Raw genomic sequence first — 18,730 nt, forward strand, 5'->3', positions numbered from 1 at the left:
AATATGCACATTCTGGGCAGAGTACCAAAATGCTTTGCAGATATGGCTAAACCAATTCACAGCTTCACCAATAGCATGCTGGTGTACCAGTTTCCTACAGCTCCTTCCAACCTTTGCCCTTCTCCTCTTTTGTCATGGGCATAAAGTGAAACCTCAAAGTTGTTTTAATTTGCATTTTCCCAATCACTAATGATATGGAGAATTTTTTTTTACAAAATTGCATTTCTTTCTTTGGAAACTGCTTGTTCATGTCCTTTGACCACTGATATATTGGAGAATAGGTCTTAATTTTATACAGTTGAATAATTTCCTTATGTATCTTAAATATAGGACCTTGGTTAGAGAAACTTATTGCAAAAGCAATTAGAAATTAAAAGTGAAATTATTCTGCTAGGTCAGCTGGACAATAGAAAGTCTGTCCCCCTAGCTACAGCTACAAAAAAATAGATATTCTTAATGCATATGCTGATTCTTCTAATATTTTTCTTACCTGGAAAATATACTCTTTAGTCTTTGATCAACCCATTAGATATTATGTACTGCAATTACATCCTCATCTCTAATATTTGTTTACCCTACAACTGAATGAAGACAGTTCAAAGGTGCAGTGGATAGAGCCAGGATGAAATCAGAAAAATTTGCCTTCAAATCTGGCCTCAGATATTTACTAGCTGTGTGACCCTGGGTAGGTCACTTCTCTCTGTTTGCTTCAGATCCTCATCTGCAAAATGAGCTGGAGAAAGAAATGGCAAACCACTCCAGTATCTTTGCCAAAATTGGGTCAAAAATTATTGTACATGTCTGAGAAATGACTGAACAACAACAGCTGGATGGTTGTAAAATTCATCCTAATTCTTTATTCTATGATAAATATCTGGCTTTATTCTAAGGCTATTTCTTTTTTTGTTTGTTTTAGTTAAAAAATTTTTTCCAAGAATATTTCTAAATAGATTAGGTTCCTCAGGGACTTGCCCTTCCATACATTACAATGGACAACTAAGTCCCACAAGCAAACTTTGCAGGACTTCTGAATCAGGGTACAGGCTTGCTAAAAGTGTCCATAGGCATGGGAGGTATATTTTGAAAATTATCACTCTGGCTTGAGTGCCTCCAGGCATGGCTTCATGGCCATAGATCAAAAGGGGTTCCTGAATCTTTGTTTAAATATCAGGCCAACATTGATGAGTGACATCATTTATGGCCTGCAGCTGGTTATTCAAGAAATTCTGAACTTTACAGTATGCTCTCTTCCACTGGAGTGTCTCAGTCATTAAAGAAGAGATGAGAGTTCTTATGTGATTGCCTAGTGCAGAAATTACATGGATCATAAATTATAGTAATAAGGAAGATATTATCTTTCTAGTCCTTGAAGAGGGAAAGAGTTCATGACTAAATGAACATGCAAGATAAAATGGGAAATTTTGATTATATGCACTTTTAAAAGTTTTTACACAAACATGTATGATATAAATAAGTTAGAAGGAGAAACACAACTGCAAGAAATCTTAGCAGCAAAATTTCCCTGATGAAGACTTCAAGATTTCTATGAAACAGATTTATGAATGAATCATTCTTTAATATATCAAAGGTCAAAGGATATGAACAGTTTTCAAAGAACAAAATCTTAAGCTATCAGCAATTTAATGGGGTGGCTAGGTAGTCCAGTGGATAGAGTGCCAACAGAGAAAGAGATGGAAAGTGGATAGAGAGGCATAAGGACCTAAGTTCAAATCCAAACCCAGACCCTTCTTAGGGATGTGACTCTAAGCAAGTCATTTACTCCTGTTTGCCTCAGGTTCCTCATCTATAAAATGAGCTAGAGAAGGAAATGGCAACTCCAAATGTGATCACAAAGAATCAAAAATGACTGAAATGACTGAACAACAACAAATATGAAAAAACACTCCAGATAACTAATAATTAGAAAAATGCAAATTGAAGTAACTTTGAGATTCTACTTCCTACCTATCAGATTGTCAAAGATGACAAAAGAAGAAAATTACAAATATTGCCTGGGCTATAAGGCAACAGGCATGTTAGTACACTTGTTAGAGCTACAAATTGGTCTTGTCATTCTAGAAAACAATTTGGAACTATGCCAGAAAATTACTAAACTATATATATCCTTCAACTTAGCTATATCTACCCTCTATTAGGATTGTATTCCGAAGAAATCAAAGAAAAAAGAAATGGGTATACACAGCTCTTTCTGTGAAAGCCAAAAGTTGGAAACTAAAGGGTAGTGACTAAATAAATTGTAGTATTTGAATTTAATGAATTATTATTGTGCCATAAGAAATTATGAAATGCACAACCTAAGAGACCTCTATGAACTAAATCAGAGTGAAGTGGATAGAAGTAGAACAAGTTCTATAATAATGCCTTTGTAGAGGAAATTTAATCTTGAAAGCGTTTAGAACCATTGCAATGATATACTACAAAACTGAAAACCTGAAGATGAAACTTCCTGGAAGAGACATGATGAACTTGAAATAAAATATGGATAATGTGAGTTTTGCATGGTTTATAGGACTTTGCATGGTTATGATGCTTTTTCTTTTCTTTTTTCTTTGAGTTCAATGAGGGAGTGAAATGGGAAGGATGGATTACAAATGTTTGTAAAATAAATAAATTTATCTTTAAGAAAAAAGAAAAGAAAGGAAATTATGTGGCATTCTAAAACCCACCTGGAACTCATTCAGTTAAATTGCTGTCTTAAGGATAATAGCATTTCTAATTGTACAAGGGAGTGGTTTCTTTCTAAGCTTTTGTGTACATTACAAAATGAAATTACAATATTGGCTTTAATCCCCAAATATTTAATTAAATCTTGCTTGACTCTACAAAACTTACAGTAAGGACACTTGCTTCCTCCCTAAAGAATGAGGACAGTCAGATGTTGGGTGTCTAAGTTACTATTAATCAGCTGTCCTTTTAGAACAAAAAGAACATTGGGAAGCAATTGTTAAAGAAGATTGTTAAAGGAAGGGATTGTTTTTATAACTTCTGGTATAATATTTACAACCAATTACCTTCATCTTTCCCAATTTTAGATTCCGTAATAAAAAGTATTGACAGGGGCAGCTAGGTGGCACAGTGGATAGAACACCGGCCCTGAAGTCAGGAGGACTTGAGTTCAAAACCAGCCTCAGACACTTAAAAATTCCCTACTGTGTGACCTTGGACAAGCTACTTAACTCCATTGCCTTGCAAAAAACCTTAAAAAATAAATATTATTAACTCATCTAACTCAAGACCCTGGATTATCTATTACCTTACAAAATGCAGCTAGTGATAAAAATGCAAAAAATGGTAATGTCATCATTGGTAACAACTTGTAAAAATATCTTTTTTTTTTTAGGTTTTTTTCAAGGCAATGGGGTTAAGTGATTTGTCCAAGGTCACATAGCTAGGCAATTATTAAATATCTGAGGCCAGATTTGACTGCAGGTCCTCCTGACTCTAGGGCCTGTGTTCTATCTTCTGTGCCACCTAACTGTCCCTTACAAATACCTTCTTAAAGAATATATTTATTATGGAGCCAAGATGGTAAGGTAAAGGCAAGGTCTCCCTTGAGCTCTCCCCCAAACCATGCCAAATACCTTTAAAATAATGACGTTAGGGTAGCTAGGTGGCACAGTGGATAGAGCACCGGCTCTGGAGTTGGGAAGGCCTGATTTCAAATCCGACCTCAGACACTTAATAATTGGGCACACCTCTTAAACCTATTGCCTTAAATAAATTAAAAAAGAAAACCAACAACAAATAATTACACTAACCAAATTCTAGAATGGCAGAACCCACAAAAAGATTGAATGAAACAATTTTCCAGCCCAAGACAATTTGGAAGATCCACAGGAAGGCTCTGTTACACTGGGGTTAGAAAGGGCCCTCAGACTTGCTCATTCCATCAGTGCAACAATCGGAAACAATTTTGGGCTGTCTGCAAAGGAGAGTACCATCTGTATCCAGATAAGGAGCTGTGGAGCTTGAACAAAGTACAAGGACTATTCCCTTTAATTTAGAAAAAAAACCAGATAGCTTATTGTCTAATCTTGTTACCTCTGAGAATTCTGTTCTCTTTAAGGATATGATTTCTCTTTCATCACACCCAATTTGGATCAAGGTACAACATGGAAACAAAGTAAAGACTGACAGAGTGCAATCTGTGGGGGGGGGAGGGAAGCAAGATTGGGGGAAAAATGTAAAACTCAAATAATATCTTTAATAAAAAATAAATTTAAATTAAAAAAAAGGGACCCTCAGCACAGCTTGGGCCTCACTGGAGCACACCGGCTCCAGTCATCCAGGAACAGACCACAGGGCACCTGGGTCTGTGGCAGTGGTTGTGGGTTTCCAGTCTTCTCAGTTCAAGGATTGCCAAAGACAACCTGGAAGATCAACAGGAAAACTCTACTCCACCAGAGTGGGAGCAGAGCCTAGTCCAGTATAGGCCAGTGTAGATCTGGCCCCAAGAGACCAGGAACAGGCCTGGGGAGCCACCTGGCAGGGCACAACTTGGCAGCTGCTTTCAGAGTACTCAGTAAGGGGACTAGGGCAGACTGCAGAGGTCTTTTTGTTATCCTTGAGGCAGGACTCTGTGGCTTTACCTATACTTGGATACAGTGTATTCTCCACCTTGGAAGCAGAGTCTCATCTTAACAAAGAGTTAAAATCAAGTCACAGACTGGGGAAATGAGCAAACAAAAGAAAAAAAAAATCCAACCATAGACAATTACTTTGGTCCTTGTGAAGGATCAAAATACTCACTCAGAAGATAAGGAAGTCAAGGCTTCTGAATCCAAAGCCTCCAAGAAAAATATGAATTGGTCTCAGACTCTGGAAGAACTCAAAAAAGATTTTGAAAATTAATTAAGAGTGGTAGAAGAAAAACTGGAAAGAGAAATAGGAGCAATGAAGGAAAATCATGAAAACCAAGTCAACAACATGGTGAAAGAGCTACAAAAAATACTTTCAAACAACATCTTTTTTTTTAAGGTTTGTAAGGCAAATGGGGTTAAGGTGTCTTGCGCAAGGCCATACAGCTAGGAAATTATTAACTGTCTAGGCTGGATTTGAACTCAGGTACTCCTGACTCCAGGGTCGGTGCTCTATCCACTGTGATACCTAGCTGCCCCTCAAATAACATCTTAAAAACCAGTTTGAGTCAAATGGAAAAATCAGTCCAAAAGGCCAATGAGGAGAAGAATGCCTTAAAAAACAGAATCGGGGTGGTCGGTGTGAAGGCAGGAATTCCTGGAAACTCATTCCCCCCAAAACTCCAAAAGCTATCAAATTATGACTCTAGCCAAATTTTAGAGGGGCAGAACCCACAGAAAGACTGGGTGATACAATTTCCAGTCCAAGACAACTTAGAAATTTGGCGGGAAAGGTCTGTTTCACTGGGACCAGGGGATGGGAAAAAGCTGCTGTAAGTAGAGTTGCAGCTAGAGAGCAGCACAGCCAGGCCAAGTACCTAGATCTCTAGGGACCCCTGGGTCTGTGGCAGAAGAGGCAGTTTCCAGACCTCCTGGACCTGGGATAATTGGGAACAGCTTGAAGGGGTGGTGAGAGAACTCCACTACACCAGAGTGAGTATAGAGTGAGTGTTGGCCTTAGAGCAGCCCTGTGGTGAGAATTAGCATCAGGAATCAGGGAAGCCAGCCTGCACCTCCAGAGCACAGCCCACAGATGGTAAGGGGGTCAGGGGAGACTACAGAGGTCCCTCTGCTCTCTCTGGGGCAGGATTTAGCTGTTTGTGCACACCCAAATCCAGGTTGCAGTTTGGGCTTCCATACTACACACTCCTCACAGTTCCAGGGCAGAGGGGAGTGCCTGTGGTCAGTCACATATCAAAGCACAAGCAAGGAAGCAGTCAAAGCCTCACATAAAATTTTGGAGGAATTAAAGTCCCAGTAGAGTATCCTAACCGCCCCCCAAGACTTGGAAGTGTGATAATTCAGTCATAGGCTGAGGAAATGAGAAAACAAAAGAAAAAGAAGAATCTGACCTCAGAAAATTATTTTGGTCCCATGGAAGATTCAGAAGATGACAAAATCAAAGCTTCTATATCCAAAACCTCCAAGAGAAATAGAAAATGGGCTTAGGCTATGAATGAGCTCAAAAAAGACTTTGAGAGGCGGCTAGGTGGCACAGTGGATAGAGCACCAGCCCTGGAGTCAGGAGTACCGGAGTTAAAATCTGGCCTCAGACATTTAATAATTACCTAGCTGTGTGGCCTTGGGAAAGTTACTTAACCCTACTGCCTTGCAAAGAAAAAAAAAGACTTTGAAAAGCAATTAAGGGAGGTAGAGGGAAAATTAGGAAGAGAAATGAGAGCGATGCAGTTAAATCATGAAAACCAAATCAGTAACTTGGTGAAAGAAATGCAAAAAAATAAAAAAAGAATATGTTAAAAACCTGTTTAGGGGTGCCTAGGTAGCGCAGTGGATAAAGCACCGGCCCTGGAGTCAGGAGTACCTGGGTTCAAATCCGGTCTCAGACACTTAATAATTACCTAGCTATGTGGCCTTGGGCAAGCCACTTAACCCCATTTGCCTTGCAAAAACTAAAAAAAAAAAAACAAACCAGTCTAGGCCAAATGGAAAAAGCAACACAAAAGACAAATGAGGAGAAGAATGCCTTAAAAAGAAGAATTGGCCAGCTGGAAAAGGAAATAAAGAAAGCTTTCTGAAGAAAATAATGCCTTCAAATGCAGAATAGAACTAAAGGAAGCTGATGACTTTGCAAGGAATCAGGAAGAAATAAAATAATTAAAGAATTAGAAGAAGATGTGAAATATCTCATTGGAAAAACAACCAATCTTGAAAACAGATCCAAAAGAGATAATTTTAAAATTATTGAGCTACCTGAAAGTCAACCAGGAAAAGAGCCTAGACTTCATTTTTCAAGAAATAATAAAGCAAAATTTCCCTGAAATCCTAGAAGCAGAAGGTAAAATAGAAATTGAGAGAATTCACTGATCACCTCCTCAAAAAGATCCCAAAAGAAAAACTTCCAGGAATATTATAGCCAAATTCCTAAACTCCCAAATCAAGGAGAAAATACCGAAAGCTGCCAGAAACAAAAAATTCGATTACCATGGTTCTATAGTCAGGATTACACAAAATCTAGTAGCATCTACATTAAGGGCTCGTAGGGATTGGAATATGATATTCTGGAAGGCAAAAGACCTTGGTTTACAACTGAGAATCAACTACCCAGCAAACTGAACATCCTCTTTCAGGGGAAAAGAATGGATTTTCAATGAAACAGAAGACTTTCAAACTTTCCTATTAAAACAACCAGAGCTGAACAGAAAGTTTGGTCTTCAAGTACAGGACTCAGGTGAACCATAGAGGGGGTGGACGAGAAGGACTAACTATGAGGAACTTAATGATGTTTGTATTCCTACATGGGAAGAAGATACTGATAACTCATGAATTTTCTCATTTATAAGAGCAGTTAGAAGGAGTATATATAGACAAGGCACAGGAAGGAGCTGAATATAATGATATAATATAGTAAAAAGAAGGAGTCAATGAGTAACAAAGGAAAGTACTGGGAGGAAGAGAAAGGAAAGGAAGAAGACATAAGACTCAAGAAAAAGCTTTGATAATGGAGTAGAATGGGGCAAGGCAAGGGGGAAATGAGTGAACCTTCATTCTCATCAGAAATGGCTCAGAGAGGAAACAATACACATTTTAATAGGGTATAGAAATCTGTCTTACCCTAGAGAAAAATGAGAAGAAAGGGCTGGGATAAAGGGGATGGGGGGGGGAGGGAAGGGGGAGTAGGTGATAGAAGAGAAGGAAGATCATGGGAGAGGGTACTCAGTTACAACACACTTTTGAACAGGGACAGGGTGAAAGGAGACAGAGAATAGAATAAAAGAGGGTGGGAAGGAATAGAGTGTAGAGAAATACAGCTAGTAATAGCAACTGTGGGAGAAATATTGAAGCAACTTCTCTGGTAGATTTATGATAAAGAAGGTAACTCATCCCATTGGAATCTGAATACAGACTGAAATATATTTTTTTCTTTCTCACTATTCTTAAGGTTTCTTTTCTTGGGGGGCTGGGGGGTTGTGTTTACTCTAATATTTATTATACTTTCATTATTATAATAATATAAAATAAATGAACCAAAAAAGTAAAAAATAGTGGAATTACTCAGATGGAAAAGGAGATACAAAAGCTCTCTGAAGAAAATAATTTTCATTGGGCAGCTAGGTGGTGCAGTGGATAGAACACTGGCCCTAGAGTCAGGAGTACCTGAGTTCAAATCCGGACCCAGACACTTAATAATTATCTAGCTGTGTGACCTTGCGCAAGCCACTTTACCCTATTGCCTTGCAAAAATGTAAATAATAATAATGATAATTCCTTCAAATGTAGAATGGAGATAAGGGAAGGTGATGTATTTATGAGCAAACAATAAAACAAAAATGAAAAACTAGAAGAAAATGTGAAATATCTCATTGGAAAAACAATTGACCTGGAAAATAGATCTAGGAAAGATAATTTTAAAATTACTGGATTAGCTGAACGATCTTAGACTTCATTTTGCAAGAAATTTTCCAGGAAAATTTCCCTGATATCCTCTAAGCAGAGCGTAAAATAGAAATGAAAATATTCCATCAAATTACCACTTGAAAGAGATCCCAAAATGAAAACTGCCAGGAATATTATAACCAAATTTCATAACTTCCAAGGTAAGGAGAAATTCATATTGCAAGCAGCTGGAAAGAAATAATTCAAATATCATGGAGCTACAGAAAGGATAACACAGGATTTAGCAGCTTCTACATTAAGGGCTTGTAGGGTTTGGAATATGATATTCTGGAAGTCAAAAGAGCTTGGATTACAATCAAGAATCAAGAATCAAGAGGTGAACAGAGAGTCTAGTCTTCAAGTACAGGACTCAGGTGAAACTTAGGGTGGACAGGAAGGACAAATTATGAGGGATTTAATGAACTTGAACTTCTTGTATTCCTGCATGGGAAGAAGTTACTAATAACACTTTGAACCTTCTCATTTATTAGGGCAGTTATGTAGACAAGGCAGAGGATGTTGAATTTAAAGGTATAAGATGGCATTAATGAGGGAGAAAGGAAAGCACTAGGAGAAAGGGAAAGGAGAGGTAGAATGGGGTAAGTTATTTCACATAAAAGAGGCAAGAAAAAGCTTTTTCAGTGGAGTGGAAAAGGAAGAAGGTGAGGGAGAATGCATGAGTCTTACTTTCATCAAAAGTGACTTAGAGAGGAAATAACCTACATACTCAGGTATAGAAATCTATCTTACTCTAAAGGAAAAAAGAGAAGAAAGGGATGGGAGAAAGGGGACAGGAGAAGGAGGGTGGTGTAGGTGACAGAAAAGAGGGAAGATTATGAGAAAGGATAGTCAGATTCAATATACTTTTGAGAAGGGACAGGGTGAAAGGAGAGAGAGAGAATAGAATAAATGGGGATGGAGGAATAGGATTAAGGGAAATACAGCTAGCAATAGCAATTTGGAGGAAAAAATATTGAAGCAATTTCTCTGATGGTTTTATGATAAAGAATGCTATCCATACCAAAGACAAAGCTAATGGTGTCTAAATATAGACTGAAGCATATTTTTTCCTCTATTTTTCTTGAGGTTTCTCTCTTTGTGAAGAACGAGGAGGTTATGCTTACTTTTACAACATGATTATTGTAGTAATGTTTTTCATGGCCACACATTTTTAATCTATACCAAGTAACTTACTTTTTCAATGGGGGGAGTAGAGTGGAAGGAAAGGAGAGAATTTGAAACTCAAGGCTTTAGAAGTAAATGTTGAAACTTGCTTTTTCAAGTAGCTGGGGGAAATTTTTTAAAATTTATTTTTATTAAAGATATTATTTGAGTTTTACAATTTCCCCTCAATCTTACTCCCCCCCCCCCCCACGGAAAGCAATCTGTCAGTCTTTACTTTATTTCCATGTTGTGCCTTGATCCAAATTGGGTGTGATGAGAAAGAAATCATATCCTTAAAGAAGAGACAAGAAGTCTAAGAGGTAACAAGATCAGACAATAAGATATCTGTGTTTTTCTAAATTAAAGGGAATAGTCCTTGCACTTTGTTCAAACTCCACAGCTCCTTATCTGGATACAGATGCCACTCTCCTTTGCAGACAGCCCAGTATTGTTCCCGATTGTTGCACTGATGGAATGAGCAAGTTCTTCAAGGTTGAACATCACTCCCATGTTGCTGTTAGGGTGTACAGTGTTTTTCTGGTTCTGCTCATCTCACTCAGCATCAGTTCATGCAAATCCCTCCAGGCTTCCCTGAAATCCCATCCCTCCTGGTTTCTAATAGAGCAATAGTGTTCCATGACATACATATACCACAGTTTGCTAAGCCATTCCCGAATTGAAGGACATTTACTTGATTTCCAATTCTTTGCCACCATAAACAGGGCTGCTATAAATATTTTTGTACAAGTAATGTTTTTACCCTTTTTCATTATCTCTTCAGGGTATAGACCCAGTAGTGGTATTGCTGGGTCAAAGGGTATGCAAATTTTTATTGCCCTTTGGGCATAGTTCCAAATAGCTCTCCAGAAGGGTTGGATGAGTTCACAGCTCCACCAACAATGTAATAGTGTCCCAGATTTCCCACAACCCTTCCAACAATGATCATTATCCTTTCTGGTCATATTGGCCAGTCTGAGAGGTATGAGGTGGTACCTCAGAGAAGCTTTAATTTGCATTTCTTTAATAATTAATGATTTAGAACATTTTTTCATATGACTATGGATTGCTTTGATCACCTCATCTGTAAATTGCCTTTGCATATCCTTTGACCATTTGTCAATTGGGTAATGGCTTTTTGTTTTAAAAATATGACTCAGTTCTCTGTATATTTTAGAAATGAGTCCTTTGTCAGAATCATTAATTGTAAAGATTGTTTCCCAATTTACTACATTTCTTTTGACCTTGGTTACAGTGGTTTTATCTGTGCAAAAGCTTTTTAATTTAATGTAATCGAAATCATCTAATTGGTTTTTGGTGATGTTCTCCAACTCTTCCTTAGTCATAAACTGCTCCCCTTTGCATAGATCTGACAGGTAGACTAGTCCTTGATCTTCTAATTGGCTTATAGTATTGTTTTTTATGTCTAAGTCCTGTAACCATTTGGATCTTATCTTGATAAAGGGTGTGAGGTATTGGTCTAATCTAAGTTTCTTCCATACTAACTTCCAATTATCCCAGCAGTTTTTATCAAAGAGGGAGTTTTTATCCCAATGGCTGGACTCTTTGGGTTTATCAAACAGCAGATTACTATAATCATCTCCTGCTTTTACATCTAGTCTATTCCACTGGTCCACCACTCTATTTCTTAGCCAATACCAAACAGTTTTGATGACTGATGCTTTATAATATAATTTTAGATCAGGTAGGGCTAAGCCACCTTATTTTGCACTTTTTTTCATTAAGCTCTTGGCATTTCTTGACTTTTTATTTCTCCATATGAATTTACTTACAACTTTTTCTAATTCATTAAAGTAATTTTCTGGAATTTTGATTGGTAGGGCACTAAACAGATAGTTTAGTTTTGGTAGAATTGTCATTTTTATTATATTAGATCTACCTATCCATGAGCAGTTGATATTTGCCCAGTTATTTAAATCTGATTTAATTTGTGTGAGAATTGTTTTATAATTGTTTTCAAAAAGATTCTGAGTCTGTCTTGGCAAATAGACTCCAAAGTATTTTATGTTGTCTGAGGTTACTTTGAATGGGATTTCTCTTTCTATCTCTTCCTGCTGTATCTTGCTAGACATATATAGAAAAGTTGAGGATTTATGAGGGTTTATTTTATAACCTGCAACTTTGCTAAAATTGCTAATTGTTTCCAGTAGTTTTTTGGATGATTTCTTGGGATTCTCTAGGTAGACCATCATGTCATCTGCAAAGAGTGAGAGTTTTGTCTCTTTCTTCCTAGTTCTAATTCGTTCAATTTCTTTTTCTTCTTTTTTTTGCTGAAGCTAACATTTCTAATACAATATTGAATAGTAGTGGTGATAATGAGCACCCTTGTTTCACCCCTGATCTTATTGGGAATGCCTCTAGCCTCTCCCCATTGAATATAATGCTTGTTGATGGTTTCAGATAGATACTGCTAATTATTTTAAGGAACAGTCCATTTATTCCTACACTCTCTAGTGTTTTTGCTTGGGTTTTCTTTAGGTTTTTGCAAGGCAAATGGGGTTAAGTGGCTAGGTAATTAGTAAGTGTCTGAGACCGGATTTGAACCCAGGTAATCCTGACTCCAGGGCCGGTGCTTTATCTACTGCGCCACCTAACCGCCCCTATCTAGTGTTTTAAATAGGAATGGATGCTGTATTTTGTCAAAAACTTTTTCAGCATCTATTGATATGATCATATGATTTCTGATAGGTTTGTCATTGATATAATTGAGTATACTAACAGTTTTCCTAATATTGATGGGGGGAATTTTTTAAAAATAAAATGAATAGGGGCAACTAGGTGGTGCAGTGGATAGAGCACCGGCCCTGGAGTCAGGAGTACCTGAGTTCAAATTCGGCCTCGGACACTTAATACATACCTAGCTGTGTGGCCTTGGGCAAGTCACTTAACCCCGTTTGCCTTGAAAAAACCTAAAAACAAAATGAATAAATTAAAAGAAAATTTTAAGGTTAAAAAAAAGAAAAAAAGAATTTGAAATTTAGAATATATTTTTAAAAGTATATATTTATGGTCACTGGAACAGAAAGTAGCAGGTACAATAACATAAAATTAAGTATAACTATTGTGATTAATAATGTATCTCAGCTAAATCATTGCCAGGTACTTCCAAAAGGACATTGATCTTTAATTAATGAATTAATAAGCAATGTTTTGTTCCAGGGAGTGGCACACACTACCTCAAGATAAAATCTTTGCCATAAAGTAGCATTCTCTTAACTTCTGGTTAGGAGAGAGCTTACTAGCAAGATCACCCTGTTCTTTTGCCTCAAAATCCACAGGAATAAAAGTAGCACTGCAATAGAATGCATGAACTTGGCTTTGAAGATTCTAGCCTTCAGCAGCAGTTTTGGTACCAAAATCTGACTGCAAAAGTCTCAGCAGTTTCCATAGTGATGACCTTGGAGTATATTTTTTGTGCTTTTTTTTAGTTCTGTCTGACCCTTTCTGACCCCTTTTGGGATTTTCTTGACAAAGATAAAGAACTGAAGCAAATGGGAAATTTGTCCAGGGTCCTACAGCTAGGAAGTATCTGAAGCCAGATTTGAACCCAGGAAGATGAGTCTTTTGGCTCTAGGACTGCACTCTATCCACTGTGCTGCCTAGCTGCTGGAGTCTACCTTAGTGGTAGGGTCAAACTTCATTTCAACCTAAAAATACATATAACATCCACTTCCACTCAGGAATGGATGGTGCTTTTGCCCTGAATGTATAATCAGAATTCAAAGAAAGGATGAATGAGTGTAGAAAGAAAAAGATGAAGCACAGATTTTTTTTTAGATTTTGCAAGGCAATGGGGTTAAGTGGCTTGGCCAAGGCCACACCACTAGGTAATTATTAAGTGTCTGAGGTTGGATTTGAACCCAGGTACTCCTGACTCCAAGGTTGGTACTCTATCCACTTCACCACCTAGCCGCCCCTAGATTTTTTATTTTAATCAATAAACTTTTATTAAGTAAATATAGTTCTTGTCCTAGAGGAACTTACAATCTAATGAAGGAAATTAAATGCAAACAAACATATAAAGCAAACTATATACAAGATAAATAGGATTTAATTAAAAGAGGTCCATATCACACATCCTGAAAAAAACTTGTCACTTGATCCTTCCATCCTTGCTAACTATAGTACTAGATCTCTTCTCTTTATTGTAACTGAACTCTCAGAAAAGACCATCCACACTAGGGCTCTATACTTTCTCTTTTCTCATTCTCTTCTTAACTCTACAATCTGGAAGCACAGCTTTTTTTTTTTTTTGAATCACAACTTTTTCAAAGGTCTAATGGAACCTCACCCAAAAGATTCACCTCAAGAGCTACCTCCTTCGTGAAGCCTTTTCTGATATACCCAATATTGTACATGCATTGATTTGTTTTAATCTATGCCGAAACATAGAGTACAAGAGTGAAAATAAAAGGTAATCAGCCTGGAAATGTAGACTGAGCCAGATACTAAGGGAGTTTGTATTTTATTTTAAAGACACAGTAACATTGCTCCTAGAATCTGAAATAGCCATCACCCTTCTGAAACCTTACCTGCAAGTGGCAGAGTTGGTTTTGGGGATGGGAAGCAGGTTGTAATGATTAAATATTATAAATTATAATTATAAAACATAAATTTATATAATAAATATCATAAATGATTGCAATGTCATTCTTTAGAGTTCAACTTAAGCCTCATCTCTTCCAGGAAACCTTAATCTATAGCAAATTGTTCTGTATCTTTAACCGTTTCACCTTGATTATATTGTATATTTTACTTAAATTTCAAGACAGATCTTGAACAAATCACTTCCTTTCTCTAAGCCTCAATTTCTTTATCTAGAAAAGAAGGAATTAGTCTAGATCAGCCCATTAATGAGCATATAAGAGACTACTATGTAACAGATAGTGTGAAAGGTATTGATGATCAAAAGATCAAAGTAATACAATCTCTGTCCTCAAAGAGCCTACTTTTTTTTTTTTAGGTTTTTGCAAGGCAAACAGGGTTAAGTGGCTTGCCCAAGGCCACACAGCTAGGTAATTATTAAGTGTCTGAGGCCGGATTTGAACCCAGGTATCCCTGACTCCAGGGCCAGTGCTCTATCCACTAAGCCACCTAGCCACCCCTAGAGCCTACTTTCTATTGAGGGAGTACAATATGTTGACAGATGAGTAAATACATGAAATTCAAATTTATTTCCCAAGAGGACATCAATAAATTGGGGCAATCAAGGAAAGGCCTCTTGGAGGAGTTGGCACTTGAGATGAGCCTTGAGGACCAAGAAGTTTGAAGAGATAGAAGTGAGGAAAGACTGTAGTCTAGACATGTGTAAAGTGTGTGTGAGAGAGATGGTAGATAGAGAGTCATATGTGAAAAATAGTAATTTATATACATATATGCTTGTGTTTATGTCATATATACTTATGTAAGTATATACATTTTATGTATATAAATGTTATATATAATATGTTATAAATATATATATATTATATATATATATATATATATATGTTAGGGTATAGTATACTTCAGTAGAAGTAATGTGCATTCAGCCTTCTGTCAGATTGTAAAGGCTTTTAAATCCTACAGGAGTATCTATTTTGTCTTAAAGATAATGGGGAGCCTCTAGTTTCTTGAGCAAGGAAATCATATGGTTAGTACTCTGCTTTATGAATATCACTTTGGCTATATATAAAGAATGAACTAGGGGCAGTGAGGTGGGTAAGTGGATAGAGTGTTGGGTCTGGAATCAGGAAGATTCATCTTTATGAGTTCAAATGAGACCTCAGACACTAGTTGTGTGATCCTAGGCAAGTCATTTAGCTTTATTTGCTGCAATTTCCTCAGCTATAAAATGAGCTGGACAATGAAATGGCAAACTACTATATTATCTCTACCAAGAAAACCCCAAATGAGGTCACAAAGAGATAAATGAAGAATGATGACAACAACAAAGGATGGATTGGAGAGAAGAGAGATTGGATGTAAGGAGAACAAATAAGAGGCTATTGCAAAAGTCTAAATGAGAAGAGTTAAGGGCCTGAACAAAAGTGGTTGTAGCATGAATGAAAATTCCTTCTACCTCTAAAAGTCTATGACTCTTCATTCATATAGACTGGAATAAATGTGGCTTCAACATTTTCTTTTTATTCTTTTTAGCATAGTTACTTGTTAACTGAGAAGTTAAATTTAGGGGTGATAGAAAATACCAGGACATGGGAATAATAGCTAACATTTATATAGCACCTGTTATGTATCAGCAGCTTTTTGGAACAGGACTCTGGGGCTCTGACCACATTCAGATCCTGATCCCAGTCTAGGCCCCCCATAGAACAGCAGGGGCCCCCTCCACCTCAGCCCTGTGGCAGAGGGGGGCGCATATGGTCATTCACAGACCAGGAGGGAGGACAGAGCCGCACACACTGAGACCCTTGTGGGAGTGTCCCAAAAACTCAGGAAGCACCCCCAAACCAGGCTCAGGCTGGGAAAATGAGCAAGCAGAGAAACAAGAGGAACACCATTGAGAAATATTTTGCATATGAGCCCAAGAAGGATCAAAATACTCAGTCTGAAGATGAGGAAGCACAAGCTCCTGCATCTAAAGACTTCAAGAAAAACAGAAATTGGGCTCAGGCTATGAAAGAGCTCAAAAAAGACTTTGAAAATCAAATGAGGGAGTTAGAAGAAAAACTGGGAAAAGAAATGAGAGAGATGCAAGAAAAACATGAAAATGAAGTCAGCAGCCTAGTCAAGGAAATCCAAAAAAAAGCTGAAGAAAATAGCATGCTAAAAACCAGCTTAGGTCAAATGGATAAAACAGTTCAAAAAGTTATGGAGAAGAACACTTTAAAAAGCAAAAATTGGCCAGATGGAAAAAGATAAGAAAACTCTCTGAGGAAAACAAATCCTTCAGACAAAGAATAGAACTCAGGGAGATTGATGAATTTACAAGAAACCAGGATTCATTACTTCAAAACCAAAAAAAAAATGAAAAATGAGAAGAAAATGTGAAACATCTCATTGAAAAAACAACTGATATGGAAAACAGACTTAGGAAAGATAATTTAAAAATTATTGGAACACCTGAAAGTCATGATCAGGAAAAGAGCCTTGACATCATTTTCAAAGAATTACTACAGGAAAATTGCCCTGATATTCTAGAAGCAGAGGGCAAAATAGAAATGGAGAGAATCCACCAATCCCCCCGAGAAAGAGATCCCCAAAAAAACAACCCCAAGGAATATTATAGCCACGTTCCAGAACTCCCAAGTCAAAGAGAAAATATTTCAAGCAGCCAGAAGGACACAGTTCAAATATCATGGAGCTGCAGTCAGGATCACACAGGACTTAGCAGCAACTACATTGGAAGCTCGTAGGGCTTGGAATAGTATATACCGGAAGGCAAAAGAGCTTAGAATGCAACCAAGAATCAACTACCCAGCAAGGCTGAATGTCCTCTTCCAAGGGAAAAAAGATGGACTTTCAATGAACCAGGGGAATTTCAAATGTTCCTGTTGGAATGGCCAGAGCTGAACAGAAGGTTTGATCTTCAGATACAGGACTCAGGTGAAGCATGGAGATTGAAGGAGAGGGAGAAAATATGAGGGACTTAATGAGGATGAACTGCATGTATTCTTGCATAGAAAAATGACACTGATAATACTCATATGAACCTTCTCAGTTAATAGAGCAGGTAGAAGGAGCTTTTATAGTTGAAACACAGGAGAAAGCTGAATTTGAAGATAAAATATGGTGTAAAAATGGAATCAATAGAAAAAAAGGGAAATGTAATGGGAGAAAGAAAAAGGAAAGGGGGAATAGTCCAAGATATCTCATATAATAAGTTTTTTCTTTATTATAATGAGCTATTGCAATGATATGGAAGGGGGGAAGGCAAGGGGGAATGAGGGAATCTTTGCTCTCATCAGAGGTGGCTAGGAGAGGAAACAGCATATATACTCAATGAGGTATAGACATCTGGAATAAGAAGGAAAGAAGGGGGATGGGGGAAGGGGGTGATGTGAGTGATGGAGGAGAGGATGGACCATGGGGGAAGAGTGGTCAGATATAACACATTTTCATTTTTACTTCTTGCAAGGGGCTGGGATTGTATGGCCTGTCCAGGATCATAGGGCCAGGTGGATGCTGGGCCTAAGGGGTGTTAGGGGGGCTCAGGGCCTCTTGGCCCCAGTACCAGGGATCTATCTGCTGCGCCACTCAGATACCCTACAGCAGAGTCAGAGTGAAAGGAGAGAGAAAATATAGTACATGGTAGTGGAGAAATACGAAATTAGGGAGTTGCGATCAGCAGTGGCAATGGTAGAAAAATATGGAAGTAACTTTTGCGATGGACTAACCATAAAGAATGTGATCCACCCATGACAGAGTTGTTGGTGTTGGAACAAAGACTGAAGCACATTTTTTATTGTTATTATTGGGGGGGGGTGCAGGGCAAATGGGGCAGGGTGGCCTGCCTGGAGCCGCATAGCAGGGCAATTTTTGGGTGTCTGAGGCCGGATTTGGACCTGGGTGTTCCTGGCTCAAGGGCCAATGCTCTGTCCACCACCCAGCCACCCCTACTATTATTACTATTTTATTTTATTTTGGGTCTTTTTTTTTTTTTTTGGTTTCTGCAGGGCAGTGGGGTTGGGGTGGCTTGCATGTCACACGGCTGGGTGATTGTTGGGTGCATGGGGCTGGATATGGGCTCGGGTGCTCCTGGCTCCAGGGCTGGGGCTCCATCCATTGCGCCTCCTGGCCATACCTACAATTATTACTATTATTATTTTTTAATTTTAATTTTTTCTCTCCCCTTTATTTTATCACTCAAACAAGTCTATATTTTGTGGGGGGAGGGGTATTCTGTTTACTCTTAAACAAGAATATTTTATTAATGTATAAAAACATTATTTGTACAAAAAGAGAATAAATAAATATTTTTTTAAAATAAATTAATTAAAGGGAATAGTCCTTGAACTTTGTTCAAACTCCACAATTCTTTCTCTGGATACAGATGG

Source organism: Macrotis lagotis, chromosome 2 (assembly GCF_037893015.1).
Source record: "Macrotis lagotis isolate mMagLag1 chromosome 2, bilby.v1.9.chrom.fasta, whole genome shotgun sequence".
NCBI classification, from domain to species: Eukaryota; Metazoa; Chordata; class Mammalia; order Peramelemorphia; family Peramelidae; genus Macrotis; species Macrotis lagotis.